We start from the raw sequence: 16,514 nt of genomic DNA on the forward strand, positions 1-16,514 counted from the left end.
AGACTATAGGGCCAATGGAAATATCCTCTGAAAACAAAGAGAAAGAAGCTTTCTGAGAAACTTCTTTATGTTCTGTGAAATCATCTCACAGAGCTACAGCTTTCCCCTCAAGAAGCCTTTCGGTAAGACAGTTCTTGTGGAATTGGCAAAGTGATATTTGGAAGCCCATCGAGGGCTATTGTGTAAAAGGAAATATCCTCGGATGAAATCTGGAAAGAAGCTTCCGGAGAAACTGCTTAGTTTTCTGTAAATTCATCTCACAGAGTTACATCTGTATTCCGTGGATCTCTTTGCTAGCCTTATTTCTGTGGAATCTGAGAACAGATATTTCGGATCCCTTTGAAGACCATAGGGCCAAAGGAAATATCCTCCGACAACAAAGTGAAAGAAGCTTTCTGAGAAACTTCTTTGTGTTCTGTGAAATCATCTCACAGAGTTACAGCTTTCCCCTCAAGAAGACTTTCGCTAAGACAGTTCTTGTGGAATTGGCAAAGTGATATTTGGAAGCCCTTAGAGAGCTACGTTGAAAAAGGAAATATCCTCAGATGAAATCTGGAAAGAAGCTTCCTGAGAAACTGCTTAGTGTTCTGTTAATTCATATCACTGTGTTACATCTGTATTTCGTGCATCTCTTTGCTAGCCTTCTTTCTCTGGAATCTGAGAACAGATATTTCGGATCCCTTTGAAGACTATAGGGCCAAAGGAAATATCCTCCGATAACAAAGAGAAAGAAATTTTCTGAGAAATTTCTTTGTGTTCTGTGAAAGCATCTCACAGAGTTACAGCTTTTCCCTCAAGAAGCCTTTCGCTAAGAAAGTTCTTGTGAAATTGGCAAAGTGATATTTGGAAGCCCAAAGAGGGCTACGGTGAAAAAGGAATTATCCTCAGATGAAATCTCGAAAGAAGTTTCCGGAGAAACTGCTTAGTGTTCTGTTAATTCATTTCACAGAGTTACATCTGTATTTCGTGGATCTCTTTGCTAGCCTTATTTTTGTGGAATCTGAGAACAGATATTTCGGATCCCTTTGAAGACTATAGGGCCAAAGGAAATATCCTCCGATAACAAAGAGAAAGAAGCTTTCTGAGGAACTTCTTTGTGTTCTGTGAAATCATCTCACAGAGTTACAGCTTTCCCCTCAAGAAGCCTTTTGCTAAGACAGTTCTTGTGGAATTGGCAAAGTGATATTTGGAAGCCCTTAGAGGGCTATGGTGAAAAAGGAAATATCCTCAGATGAAATCTGGAAAGAAGCTTCCTGAGAAACTGCTTAGTGTTCTGTTAATTCATCTCACGTAGTTACATGTGTATTTCTTGCATCTCTTTGCTAGCCTTATTTCTGTGGAATCTGAGAACAGATATTTCGGATCCCTTTGCAGACTATAGGGCCAAAGGAAACATCCTCTGATAACAAAGAGAAAGAAGCTTTCTGAGAAACTTCTTTGTGTTCTGTGAAATCATCTCACAGCGTAACAGCTTTCCCTTCAAGAAGCCTTTCGCTAAGACAGTTCTTGTGGAATTGGCAAAGTGATATTTGGAAACCCTTAGAGGGCTATGGTGAAAAAGGAAATGTCCTCAGATGAAATCTGGAAAGAAGCTTCCTGAGAAACTGCTTAGTGTTCTGTTAGTTCATCTCACAGAGTTACATCTGTATTTCGTGGATCTCTTTGCTAGCCTTCTTTCGGTGGATCTGAGAACAGATATTTCGGATCCCTTTGAAGACTATAGGGCCAAAGGAAATATCCTCCGATAACAAAGAGAAAAAAGCCTTCTGAGAAACTTCTTTGGGTTCTGTGAAATCATCTCACAGAGATACAGCTTTCCCCTCAAGAAGCCTTTCGCTAAGACAGTTCTTGTGGAATTGGCAAAGTGATATTTAGAAGCCCATAGAGGGCTATGGTGAAAAAGGAAATATCCTCAGATGAAATCTGGATAGAAGCTTCCTGAGAAATTCCTTAGTGCTCTGTTAATTCATCTCACAGAGTTACAACTGTATTTCGTGGATCTCTTTGCTAGCCTTATTTCTGTGGAATCTGAGAACAGATATTTTGGATCCCTTTGAAGACCATAGGTCCAAAGGAATTATCCTCCGATAACAAAGAGAAAGAAGCTTTCTGAGAAACTTCTTTGTGTTCTGTGTAATCATCTCACAGAGTTACAGCTTTCGCCTCAAGAAGCCTTTCGCTAAGACAGTTCTTGTGGAATTGGCAAAGTGATATTTGCAAGCCCCTATAGGGCTATGGTGAAAAAGGAAATGTCCTCAGATGAAATCTGGAAAGAAGCTTCCTGAGAATCTGCTTAGTGTTCTGTTAATTCATCACACGGAGTTACAACTGTATTTCGTGGATCTCTTTGCTAGCCTTATTTCTGTGGAATATGAGAACAGATATATCGGATAACTTTGAAGACTATAGGGCCAAAGGAAATATCCTCCGATAACAAAGAAAAAGAAGCTTTCTGAGAAACTTCTTTGTGTTCTGAGAAATCATCTCACAGAGTTACAGCTTTTCCCTCAAGAAGCCTTTCGCTAAGTCAGTTCTTGTGGAATTGGCAAAGTGATATTTGGAAGCCCTTAGAGGGCTATGGTGAAAAAGGAAATATCCTCAGATGAAACCTGGAAAGAAGCTTCCTGAGAAACTGCTTAGTGTGCTTTTAATTCATCTCACAGAGTTACATCTGTATTTCGTGGATCTCTTTGCTAGCCTTATTTCTGTGGAATCTGAGAACAGATATTTCGGATCCCTTTGAAGACCATAGGGCCAAAGGAAATATCCTCCGATAACAAAGAGAAAGAAGCTTTCTGTGAAACTTCTTAGTGTTATGTGAAATCATCTCACAGAGATACAGCTTTCCCCTCAAGAAGCCTTTCGCTAAGGCAGTTCTTGTGGAATTGGCAAAGTGATATTTGGAAGCCCATAGAAGGCTATGGTGAAAAAGGAAATATCCTCAGATGAAATCTGGAAAGAAGGTTCCTGAGAAACTGCTTAGTGTTCTGTTAATTCATCTCACAGAGTTACATCTGTATTTCGTGGATCTCTTTGCTAGCCTTATTTCTGTGGAATCTGAGAACAGATATTTCGGATCCCTTTGAAGACCATAGCGCCAAAGGAAATATCCTCCGATAACAAAGAGAAAGAAGCTTTCTGAGAAACTTCTTTGTGTTCTATGAAATCATCTCACAGAGTTACAGCTTTCCCCTCAAGAAGCCTTTCGCTAAGACAGTTATTGTGGAATTGGCAAAGTGATATTTGGAAGCCCATAGAGGGCTATGGTGAAAAAGGAAATATCCTAAGATGAAATCTGGAAAGAAGCTTTCTGAGAAACTGCTTAGTGTTCTGTAAATTCATCTCACAGAGTTACATCAGTATTTCTTGGATCTCTTTGCTAGCCTTATTTCTGTGGAATCTGAGAACAGATATTTCGGATCCCTTTGAAGACTATAGGGCCCAAGGAAATATCCTGGGATAACAAAGAGAAAGAAGCTTTCTGAGAATCATGTTTTTTTCTGTGAAATCATCTCACCGAGTTACAGCTTTCCCCTCAAGAAGCCTTTCGCTGAGACAGTTCTTGTGGAATTGGCAAAGTGATATTTGGAAGCCCCTAGAGGGCTATGGTGTAAAAGGAAATATCCTCAGATTAAATCTGGAAAGAAGCTTCCTGAGAAACTGCTTACTGTTCTGTTAATTCACCTCACAGAGTATCATCTGTGTTTCGTGGATCTCTTTGCTAGCCTTCTTTCTGTGGAATCTGAGAACAGATATTTCGGATCCCTTTGAAGACTATAGGGCCCAAGGAAATATCCTCCGATAACAAAGAGAAAGAAGCTTTCTGAGAAACTTCTTTTTTTCTGTGAAATCATCTCACAGAATTACAGCTTAATCCTCAGGAAGCCTTTCGCTAAGACAGTTCTTGTGGAATTGACAAAGTGATATTTGGGAGCCCTTAGAGGGCTATGGTGAAAAAGGAAATATCCTCCGATGAAATCTGGAAAGAAGCTTCGTGAGAAACTGCTTAGTGTTCTGTTAATTCATCTCACAGAGTTACATCTGCATTTCGTGGATCTCTTTGCTAGCCTTATCTCTGTGGAATCTGAGAACAGATAATTAGGATCCCCTTGAAGACTATAGGGCCCAAGGAAATATCCTCCGATAACAAAGAGAAAGAAGCTTTCTGAGAAACTTCTTTTTTTCTGTGAAATCATCTCACAGAGTTACAGCTTTCCCCTCAAGAAGCCTTTCGCTAAGACAGTTCTTGTGGAATTGGCAAAGTGATATTTGGAAGCCCCTAGAGTGATATGGTGAAAAATGTAATATCCTCAGATGAAATCTGGAAAGAATATTCCTGAAAATCTGCTTAGTGTTCTGTTAATTCGTCTCACGGAGTTACATCTGTATTTCGTGGATCTCTTTGTTGGCCTTTTTTCTCTGGAATCTGAGAACAGATATTTCGGATCCCTTTGAAGACTATAGGAACAAAGGAAATACCCTCCGATAACAAAGAAAAAGAAGCTTTCTGAGAAACTTCTTTGTGTTCTGTGAAATCATCTCACAGAGTTACTGTTTCCCCTCAAGAAGCCTTTCGCTAAGACACTTCTTGTGGAATTGGCAAAGTGATATTTGGAAGCCCTTAGAAGGCTCTGGTGAAAAAGGAAATATCCTCAGATGAAATCTGGAAAGAAGCTTCTTGAGAAACTGCTTACTGTTCTGTTAATTCATCTCACTGAGTTACATCTGTATTTCGTGGATCTCTTTGTTGGCCTTATTTATCTGGAATCTGAGAACAGATATTTCGGATCCCTTTGAAGACTATAGGAACAAAGGAAATATCCTCCGATAACAAAGAAAAAGAAGCTTTCTGAGAAACTTCTTTGTGTTCTGTGAAATCATCTCACAGAGTTACTGTTTCCCCTCAAGAAGCCTTTCGCTAAGACAGTTCTTGTGGAATTGGCAAAGTGATATTTGGAAGCCCTTAGAGGGCTCTGGTGAAAAAGGAAATATCCTCAGATGAAATCTGGAAAGAAGCTTCTTGAGAAACTGCTTACTGTTCTGTTAATTCATCTCACTGAGTTACATCTGTATTTCGTGCATCTCTTTGCTAGCCTTATTTCTGTGGAATCTGAGAACAGATATTTCGGATCCCTTTGAAGACTATAGGGCCCAAGGAAATATCCTCCGATAACAAAGAGAAATAAGTTTTCTGTGAAACTTCTTAGTGTTCTGTGAAATCATCTCACAGAGATACAGCTTTCCCCTCAAGAAGCCTTTCGCTAAGACAGTTCTTGTGGAATTGGCAAAGTGATATTTGGAAGCCCATAGAAGGCTATGGTGAAAAAGGAAATATCCTCAGATGAAATCTGGAAAGAAGGTTCCTGAGAAACTGCTCAGTGTTCTGTTAATTCATCTCACAGAGTTACATCTGTATTTCGTGGATCTCTTTGCTAGCCTTATTTCTGTGGAATCTGAGAACAGATAATTAGGATCCCCTTGAAGACTATAGGGCCAAAGGAAATATCCTCCGATAACAAAGAGAAAGAAGCTTTCTGAGAAACTTCGTTGTGTTCTGTGAAATCATCTCACAGAGTTACAGCTTTCCCCTCAGGAAGCCTTTCGCTAAGACAGTTTTTGTGGAATTGGCAAAGTGATATTTGGAAGCCCATAGAGGTCTATGGTGAAAAAGAAATATCCTCAGATGAAATCTGGAAAGAAGCTTCCTGAGAAACTGCTTAGTGTTCTTTTCATTCATCTCACAGAGTTACATCTGTATTTCGTGGATCTCTTTGCTAGCCTTATTTCTGTGGAATCTGAGAACAGATATTTCGGATCCCTTTGAAGACTATAGGGCCCAAGGAAATATCTTCCGATAACAAAGAGAAAGAAGCTTTCTGAGAAAATTCTTTTTTTCTGTGAAATCATCTCACAGAGTTACAGCTTTCCCCTCAAGAAGCCTTTCGCTAAGACAGTTCTTGTGGAATTGGCAAAGTGATATTTGGAACCCCCTAGAGTGCTATGATGAAAAATGTAATATCCTCAGATGAAATCTGGAAAGAATATTCCTGAGAATCTGCTTAGTGTTCTGTTAATTCATCTCACGGAGTTACATCTGTATTTCGTGGATCTCTTTGTTGGCCTTATTTCTCTGGAATCTGAGAACAGATATTTCGGATCCCTTTGAAGACTATAGGAACAAAGGAAATACCCTCCGATAACAAAGAAAAAGAAGCTTTCTGAGAAACTTCTTTGTGTTCTGTGAAATCATCTCACAGAGTTACTGTTTCCCCTCAAGAAGCCTTTCGCTAAGACAGTTCTTGTGGAATTGGCAAAGTGATATTTGGAAGCCCTTAGAAGGCTCTGGTGAAAAAGGAAATATCCTCAGATGAAATCTGGAAAGAAGCTTCTTGAGAAACTGCTTACTGTTCTGTTAATTCATCTCACTGAGTTACATCTGTATTTCGTGGATCTCTTTGTTGGCCTTATTTATCTGGAATCTGAGAACAGATATTTCGGATCCCTTTGAAGACTATAGGAACAAAGGAAATATCCTCCGATAACAAAGAAAAAGAAGCTTTCTGAGAAACTTCTTTGTGTTCTGTGAAATCATCTCACAGAGTTACTGTTTCCCCTCAAGAAGCCTTTCGCTAAGACATTTCTTGTGGAATTGGCAAAGTGATATTTGGAAGCCCTTAGAGGGCTCTGGTGAAAAAGGAAATATCCTCAGATGAAATCTGGAAAGAAGCTTCTTGAGAAACTGCTTACTGTTCTGTTAATTCATCTCAGTGAGTTACATCTATATTTCGTGGATATCTTTGCTAGCCTTATTTCTGTGGAATCTGAAAACAGATATTTCGGATCCCTTTGAAGACTATAGGGCCCAAGGAAATATCCTCCGGTAACAAAGAGAAATAAGTTTTCTCTGAAACTTCTTAGTGTTCTGTGAAATCATCTCACAGAGATACAGCTTTCCCCTCAAGAAGCCTTTCGCTAAGACAGTTCTTGTGGAATTGGCAAAGTGATATTTGGAAGCCCATAGAAGGCTATGGTGAAAAAGGAAATATCCTCAGATGAAATCTGGAAAGAATGTTCCTGAGAAACTGCTCAGTGTTCTGTTAATTCATCTCACAGAGTTACATCTGTATTTCGTGGATCTCTTTGCTAGCCTTATTTCTGTGGAATCTGAGAACAGATATTTCGGATCCCTTTGAAGACTATAGGGCCAAAGGAAATATCCTCCGATAACAAAGAGAAAGAAGATTTCTGAGAAACTTCTTTGGGTTCTGTGAAATCATCTCACAGAGATACAGCTTTCCCCTCAAGAAGCCTTTCGCTAAGACAGTTCTTGTGGAATTGGCAAAGTGATATTTAGAAGCCCATAGAGGGCTATGGTGAAAAAGGAAATATCCTAAGATGAAATCTGGAAAGAAGCTTCTTGAGAAACTGCCTACTGTTCTGTTAATTCATCTCACAGAGTTACATCTGTATTTCGTGGATCTCTTTGCTCGCCTTATTTATGTGGAATCTGAGAACAGATATTTCGGATCCCTTTGAAGAATATAGGGCCCAAGGAAATATCCTCCGATAAGAAAGAGAAATAAGCTTTCTGAGAAACATCTTTTTTTCTGTGAAATCATCTCACAGAGTTACAGCTTACTCCTCAGGAAGCCTTTCGCTAAGACAGTTCTTGTGGAATTGGCAAAGTGATATTTGGGAGCCCTTAGAGGGCTATGGTGAAAAAGGAAATATCCTCAGATGAAATCTGGAAAGAAGCTTCCTGAGAAACTGCTTAGTGTTCTGTTAATTCATCTCACAGAGTTACATCTCTATTTCGTGGATCTCTTTGCTAGCCTTATTTCTGTGGAATCTGAGAACAGATATTTCGCATCCCTTTGAAGACCATAGGGCCAAAGGAAATATCCTCCGATAACAAAGAGAAAGAAGCTTTCTGAGAAACTTCTTTGTGTTCTATGAAATAATCTAACAGAGTTACAGCTTTCCCCTCAAGAAGCCTTTCGCTAAGACGGTTATTGTGGAATTGGCAAGGTGATATTTGGAAGCCCATAGAGGGATATGGTGAAAAGGGAAATATTCTCAGATGAAATCTGTAAAGAAGCTTCGTGAGAATCTGTTTAGTGTTCTGTTAATTCATCTCACAGAGTTACATCTGTATTTCGTGGATCTCTTTGCTAGCCTTATCTCTGTGGAATATGAGAACAGATAATTAGGATCCACTTGAAGACTATAGGGCCAAAGGAAATATACTCCGATAACAAAGAGAAGGAAGCTTTCTGAGAAACTTCTTTGTGTTCTGTGAAATCATCTCACAGAGATAGAGCTTTCCCCTCAGGAAGCCTTTCGCTAAGACAGTTCTTGTGGAATTGGCAAAGTGATATTTGGAAGCCCATAGAGGTCAATGGTGAAAAAGAAATATCCTCAGATGAAATCTGGAAAGAAGCTTCCTGAGAAACTGCTTAGTGTTCTGTTAATTCATCTCACTGAGTATCATCTGTATTCCGTGGATCTCTTTGCTAGCATTATTTCTGTGGAATCTGAGAACAGATATTTCGGATCCCTTTGAAGACTATAGGGCCCAAGGAAATATCCTCCGATAACAAAGAGAAAGAAGCTTTCTGAGAAACATCTTTTTTTCTGTGAAATCATCTCACAGAGTTACAGCTTTCCCCTCAAGAAGCATTTCGCTAAGACAGTTCTTGTGTAATTGGCAAAGTGATATTTGGAAGCCCCTATAGGGGTATGGTGAAAAAGGAAATATCCTCAGATGAAATCTGGAAAGAAGCTTCCTGATTATCTGCTTAGTGTTCTGTTAATTCATCTCACGGAGTTACAACTGTATTTCGTGGATCTCTTTGCTAGCCTTATTTCTGTGGAATCTGAGAACAGATATTTCGGATCCCTTTGAAGACTATAGGGCCAAAGGAAATATCCTCCGATAACAAAGAGAAAGAAGCTTTCTGAGAAACTTCTTAGTGTTCTGTGAAATCATCTCACAGAGTTGCTGCTTTACCCTCAAGAAGCCTTTCGCTAAGACAGTTCTTGTAGAATTGGCAAAGTGATATTTGGAAGCCCCTAGAGGGCTATGGTGTAAAAGGAAATATCCTCAGATGAAATCTGGAAAGCAGCTTCCCGAGAAACTGTTTAGTGTTCTGTTAATTCATCTCACAGAATATCATCTGTATTTCGTGGATCTCTTTGCTAGCCTTATTTCTGTGGAATCTGAGAACACATATTTCGAATCCCTTTGAAGACTATAGGGCAAAAGGAAATATCCTCTGATCACAAAGAGAAAGAAGCTTTCTGAGAAACTTCTTTGTGTTCTGTAAAATCGTCTCACAGAGATACAGCTTTCCTCCCAGGAAGCCTTTCGCTAAGACAGTTCTGGTGGAATTGGCAAAGTGATATTTGGGAGCCCATAGAAGGCTATGTTGAAAAAGGAAATATCCTCAGATGAAATCTGGAAAGAAGCTTCCTGAGAAACTGCTTAGTGTTCTGTTAATTCATCTCACAGAGTTACATCTGTATTTCGTGCATCTCTTTGCTAGCCTTATTTCTGTGGAATCTGAGAACAGATATTTCGGATCCCTTTGAAAACTATAGGGCCAAAGGAAACAACCTCCGATAACAAAGAGAAAGAAGATTTCTGAGAAACTTCTTTGGGTTCTGTGAAATCATCTCACAGAGATACAGCTTTCCCCTCAAGAAGCCTTTCGCTAAGACAGTACTTGTGGAATTGGCAAAGTGATATTTGGAAGCCCATAGAGGGCTATGGCGAAAAAGGAAATATCCTCAGATGAAATCTGGATAGAATCTTCTGAAAAACTGCTTAGTGCTCTGTTAATTCATCTCACAGAGTTACATCTGTATTTCGTGGATCTCTTTGCTAGCCTTATTTCTGTGGAATCTGAGAACAGATATTTCGGATCCCTTTGAAGACCATAGGGCCAAGGGAAATATCCTCCGATAACAAAGAGAAAGAAGCTTTCTGAGAAATTTCTTTGTGTTCTGTGAAATCATCTCACAGAGTTACAGCTTTCCCCTCAAGAAGCCTTTCGCTAAGACAGTTCTTGTGGAATTGGCAAAGTGATATTTGGAAGCCCTTAGAGGGCTATGGTGAGAAAGGAAATATCCTCAGATGAAATCTGGAAAGAAGCTTCTTGAGAAACTGCTTACTGTTCTGTTAATTCATCTCACAGAGTTACATCTGTATTTCGTGGATCTCTTTGCTCGCCTTATTTCTGTGGAATCTGAGAACAGATATTTCGGATCCCTTTGAAGAATATAGGGCCCAAGGAAATATCCTCCGATAACAAAGAGAAATAAGCTTTCTGAGAAACTTCTTTTTTTCTGTGAAATCATCTCACAGAGTTACAGCTTACGCCTCAGGAAGCCTTTCGCTAAGACAGTTCTTGTGGAATTGGCAAAGTGATATTTGGGAGCCCTTAGAGGGCTATGGTGAAAAAGAAAATATCCTCAGATGAAATCTGGAAAGAAGCTTCCTGAGAAACTGCTTAGTGTTCTGTTAATTCATCTCACGGAGTTACAACTGTATTTCGTGGATCTCTTTGCTAGCCTTCTTTCTGTGGAATCTGAGAACAGATATTTCGGATCCCTTTGAAGACCATAGGGCCAAAGGAAATATCCTCCGATAACAAAGAGTAGAAGCTTTCTGAGAAACTTCTTTGTGTTCTATGAAATCATCTCACAGAGTTACAGCTTTCCCCTCAAGAAGCCTTTCGCTAAGACAGTTCTTGTGGAATTGGCAAAGTGATATTTAGAAGCCCATAGAGGGCTATGGTGAAAAAGGAAATATCCTCAGATGAAATCTGGATAGAAGTTACCTGAGAAACTCCTTAGTGCTCTGTTAATTCATCTCACAGAGTTACATCTGTGTTTCGTGGATCTCTTTGCTAGCCTTATTTCTGTGGAATCTGAGAACAGATATTTTGGATCCCTTTGAAGAGCATAGGGCCAAAGGAAATATCCTCCGATAACAAAGAGAAAGAAGCTTTCTGAGAAACTTCTTTGTGTTCTGTGAAATCATCTCACAGAGTTTCAGCTTTCCCCTCAAGAAGCCTTTCGCTAAATCAGTTCTTGTGGAATTGGCTAAGTGATATTTGGAAGCCCATAGAGGGCTATGGTTAAAAAGTAAATATCCTCAGATGAAATCTGGAAAGAAGCTTCCTGTGAAACTGTTTAGTGATCTGTTAATTCATCTCACAGAGTTACATCTGTATTTCGTGGATCTCTTTGCTAGCCTAATTTCTGTGGAATCTGAGTACAGATATTTAGGATCCCCTTGAAGACTATAGCGCCAAAGGAAATATCCTCCGATAACAAAGAGAAAGAAGCTTTCTGAGAAACTTCTTTGTGTTCTGTGAAATCATCTCACAGAGTTACAGCTTTCCCCTCAAGAAGCCTTTCGCTAAGACAGTTCTTGTGGAATTGGCAAAGTGATACTTGGAAGCCCCTAGAGGGCTATGGTGTAAAAGGAAATATCTTCAGATGAAATCTGGAAAGAAGCTTCCTGAGAAACTGCTTACTGTTCTGTTAATTCATCTCACAGAGTATCATCTGTATTTCGTGGATCTCTTTGCTAGCCTTATTTCTGTGGAATCTGAGAACAGATATTTCGGATCCCTTTGAAGACTATAGGGCCCAAGGAAATATCCTCCGATAACAAAGAGAAAGAAGCTTTCTAAGAAACTTTTTTTTTTCTGTGAAATCATCTCACAGAGTTACAGCTTTCCCCTCAAGAAGCCTTTCGCTAAGACAGTTCTTGTGGAATTGGCAAAGTGATATTTGGAAGCCCCTAGAGTGCTATGGTGAAAAACGTAATATCCTAAGATGAAATCAGGAAGGAATATTCCTGAGAATCTGCTTAGTGTTCTGTTAATTCATTTCACGGAGTTACATCTGTATTTCGTGGATCTCTTTGTTGGCCTTATTTCTCTGGAATCTGAGAACAGATATTTCGGATCCCTTTGAAGACTACAGGAACAAAGGAAATATCCTCCGATAACAAAGAAAAAGAAGCTTTCTGAGAAACTTCTTTGTGTTCTGTGAAATCATCTCACAGAGTTACTGTTTCCCCTCAAGAGGCCTTTCGCTAAGACAGTTCTTGTGGAATTGGCAAAGTGATATTTGGAAGCCCTTAGAAGGCTCTGGTGAAAAAGGAAATATCCTCAGATGAAATCTGGAAAGAAGCTTCTTGAGAAACTGCTTACTGTTCTGTTAATTCATCTCACTGAGTTACATCTGTATTTCGTGGATCTCTTTGTTGGCCTTATTTATCTGGAATCTGAGAACAGATATTTCGGATCCCTTTGAAGACTATAGGAACAAAGGAAGTATCCTCCGATAACAAAGAAAAAGAAGCTTTCTGAGAAACTTCTTTGTGTTCTGTGAAATCATCTCACAGAGTTACTGTTTCCCCTCAAGAAGCCTTTCGCTAAGACAGTTCTTGTGGAATTGGCAAAGTGATATTTGGAAGCCCTTAGAAGGCTCTGGTGAAAAAGGAAATATCCTCAGATGAAATCTGGAAAGAAGCTTCTTGAGAAACTGCTTACTGTTCTGTTAATTCATCTCACTGAGTTACATCTGTATTTCGTCGATCTCTTTGTTGGCCTTATTTATCTGGAATCTGAGAACAGATATTTCGGATCCCTTTGAAGACTATAGGAACAAAGGAAATATCCTCCGATAACAAAGAAAAGAAGCTTTCTGAGAAACTTCTTTGTGTTCTGTGAAATCATCTCACAGAGTTACTGTTTCCCCTCAAGAAGCCTTTCGCTAAGACAGTTCTTGTGGAATTGGCAAAGTGATATTTGGAAGCCCTTAGAGGGCTCTGGTGAGAAAGGAAATATCCTCAGATGAAATCTGGAAAGAAGCTTCTTGAGAAACTGCTTACTGTTCTGTTAATTCATCTCACTGAGTTACATCTGTATTTCGTGGATCTCTTTGCTAGCCTTATTTCTGTGGAATCTGAGAACAGATATTTCGGATCCCTTTGAAGACTATAGGGCCCAAGGAAATATCCTCCGATAACAAAGAGAAATAAGTTTTCTGTGAAACTTCTTAGTGTTCTGTGAAATCATCTCACAGAGATACAGCTTTCCCCTCAAGAAGCCTTTCGCTAAGACAGTTCTTGTGGAATTGGCAAAGTGATATTTGGAAGCCCATAGAAGGCTATGGTGAAAAAGGAAATATCCTCAGATGAAATCTGGAAAGAAGGTTCCTGAGAAACTGCTCAGTGTTCTTTTAATTCATGTCACAGAGTTACATGTGTATTTCGTGGATCTCTTTGCTAGCCTTATTTCTGTGGAATCTGAGAACAGATAATTAGGATCCCCTTGAAGACTATAGGGCCAAAGGAAATATCCTCCGATAACAAAGAGAAAGAAGCTTTCTGAGAAACTTCTTTGTGTTCTGTGAAATCATCTCACAGAGTTACAGCTTTCCCCTCTGGAAGCCTTTCGCTAAGACAGTTTTTGTGGAATTGGCAAAGTGATATTTGGAAGCCCATAGAGGTCTATGGTGAAAAAGAAATATCCTCAGATGAAATCTGGAAAGAAGCTTCCTGAGAAACTGCTTAGTGTTCTGTTCATTCATCTCACAGACTTACACCTGTATTTCGTGGATCTCTTTGCTAGCCTTATTTCTGTGGAATCTGAGAACAGATATTTCGGATCCCTTTGAAGACTATAGGGCCCAAGGAAATATCCTCCGATAACAAAGAGAAAGAAGCTTTCTGAGAAACTTCTTTGTGTTCTGTGAAATCATCTCACAGAGTTACAGCTTTCCCCTCAAGAAGCCTTTCGCTAAGACAGTTCTTGTGGAATTGGCAAAGTGATATTTGGAAGCCCCTAGAGTGCTATGGTGAAAAATGTAATATCCTCAGATGAAATCTGGAAAGAATATTCCTGAGAATCTGCTTAGTGTTCTGTTAATTCATCTCACGGAGTTACATCTGTATTTCGTGGATCTCTTTGTTGGCCTTATTTCTCTGGAATCTGAGAACAGATATTTCGGATCCCTTTGAAGACTATAGGAACAAAGGAAATACCCTCCGATAACAAAGAAAAAGAAGCTTTCTGAGAAACTTCTTTGTGTTCTGTGAAATCATCTCACAGAGTTACTGTTTCCCCTCAAGAAGCCTTTCGCTAAGACACTTCTTGTGGAATTGGCAAAGTGATATTTGGAAGCCCTTAGAAGGCTCTGGTGAAAAAGGAAATATCCTCAGATGAAATCTGGAAAGAAGCTTCTTGAGAAACTGCTTACTGTTCTGTTAATTCATCTCACTGAGTTACATCTGTATTTCGTGGATCTCTTTGTTGGCCTTATTTATCTGGAATCTGAGAACAGATATTTCGGATCCCTTTGAAGACTATAGGAACAAAGGAAATATCCTCCGATAACAAAGAAAAAGAAGCTTTCTGAGAAACTTCTTTGTGTTCTGTGAAATCATCTCACAGAGTTACTGTTTCCCCTCAAGAAGCCTTTCGCTAAGACATTTCTTGTGGAATTGGCAAAGTGATATTTGGAAGCCCTTAGAGGGCTCTGGTGAAAAAGGAAATATCCTCAGATGAAATCTGGAAAGAAGCTTCTTGAGAAACTGCTTACTGTTCTGTTAATTCATCTCACTGAGTTACATCTATATTTCGTGGATATCTTTGCTAGCCTTATTTCTGTGGAATCTGAAAACAGATATTTCGGATCCCTTTGAAGACTATAGGGCCCAAGGAAATATCCTCCGGTAACAAAGAGAAATAAGTTTTCTCTGAAACTTCTTAGTGTTCTGTGAAATCATCTCACAGAGATACAGCTTTCCCCTCAAGAAGCCTTTCGCTAAGACAGTTCTTGTGGAATTGGCAAAGTGATATTTGGAAGCCCATAGAAGGCTATGGTGAAAAAGGAAATATCCTCAGATGAAATCTGGAAAGAATGTTCCTGAGAAACTGCTCAGTGTTCTGTTAATTCATCTCACAGAGTTACATCTGTATTTCGTGGATCTCTTTGCTAGCCTTATTTCTGTGGAATCTGAGAACAGATATTTCGGATCCCTTTGAAGACTATAGGGCCAAAGGAAATATCCTCCGATAACAAAGAGAAAGAAGATTTCTGAGAAACTTCTTTGGGTTCTGTGAAATCATCTCACAGAGATACAGCTTTCCCCTCAAGAAGCCTTTCGCTAAGACAGTTCTTGTGGAATTGGCAAAGTGATATTTAGAAGCCCATAGAGGGCTATGGTGAAAAAGGAAATATCCTAAGATGAAATCTGGAAAGAAGCTTCTTGAGAAACTGCCTACTGTTCTGTTAATTCATCTCACAGAGTTACATCTGTATTTCGTGGATCTCTTTGCTCGCCTTATTTATGTGGAATCTGAGAACAGATATTTCGGATCCCTTTGAAGAATATAGGGCCCAAGAAAATATCCTCCGATAAGAAAGAGAAATAAGCTTTCTGAGAAACATCTTTTTTTCTGTGAAATCATCTCACAGAGTTACAGCTTACTCCTCAGGAAGCCTTTCGCTAAGACAGTTCTTGTGGAATTGGCAAAGTGATATTTGGGAGCCCTTAGAGGGCTATGGTGAAAAAGGAAATATCCTCAGATGAAATCTGGAAAGAAGCTTCCTGAGAAACTGCTTAGTGTTCTGTTAATTCATCTCACAGAGTTACATCTCTATTTCGTGGATCTCTTTGCTAGCCTTATTTCTGTGGAATCTGAGAACAGATATTTCGCATCCCTTTGAAGACCATAGGGCCAAAGGAAATATCCTCCGATAACAAAGAGAAAGAAGCTTTCTGAGAAACTTCTTTGTGTTCTATGAAATAATCTAACAGAGTTACAGCTTTCCCCTCAAGAAGCCTTTCGCTAAGACGGTTATTGTGGAATTGGCAAGGTGATATTTGGAAGCCCATAGAGGGATATGGTGAAAAGGGAAATATTCTCAGATGAAATCTGTAAAGAAGCTTCGTGAGAATCTGTTTAGTGTTCCGTTAATTCATCTCACAGAGTTACATCTGTATTTCGTGGATCTCTTTGCTAGCCTTATCTCTGTGGAATATGAGAACAGATAATTAGGATCCACTTGAAGACTATAGGGCCAAAGGAAATATACTCCGATAACAAAGAGAAAGAAGCTTTCTGAGAAACTTCTTTGTGTTCTGTGAAATCATCTCACAGAGATAGAGCTTTCCCCTCAGGAAGCCTTTCGCTAAGACAGTTCTTGTGGAATTGGCAAAGTGATATTTGGAAGCCCATAGAGGTCAATGGTGAAAAAGAAATATCATCAGATGAAATCTGGAAAGAAGCTTCCTGAGAAACTGCTTAGTGTTCTGTTAATTCATCTCACTGAGTATCATCTGTATTCCGTGGATCTCTTTGCTAGCATTATTTCTGTGGAATTTGAGAACAGATATTTCGGATCCCTTTGAAGACTATAGGGCCCAAGGAAATATCCTCCGATAACAAAGAGAAAGAAGCTTTCTGAGAAACATCTTTTTTTCTGTG

Source organism: Macaca nemestrina, chromosome 14 (assembly GCF_043159975.1).
Source record: "Macaca nemestrina isolate mMacNem1 chromosome 14, mMacNem.hap1, whole genome shotgun sequence".
NCBI classification, from domain to species: Eukaryota; Metazoa; Chordata; class Mammalia; order Primates; family Cercopithecidae; genus Macaca; species Macaca nemestrina.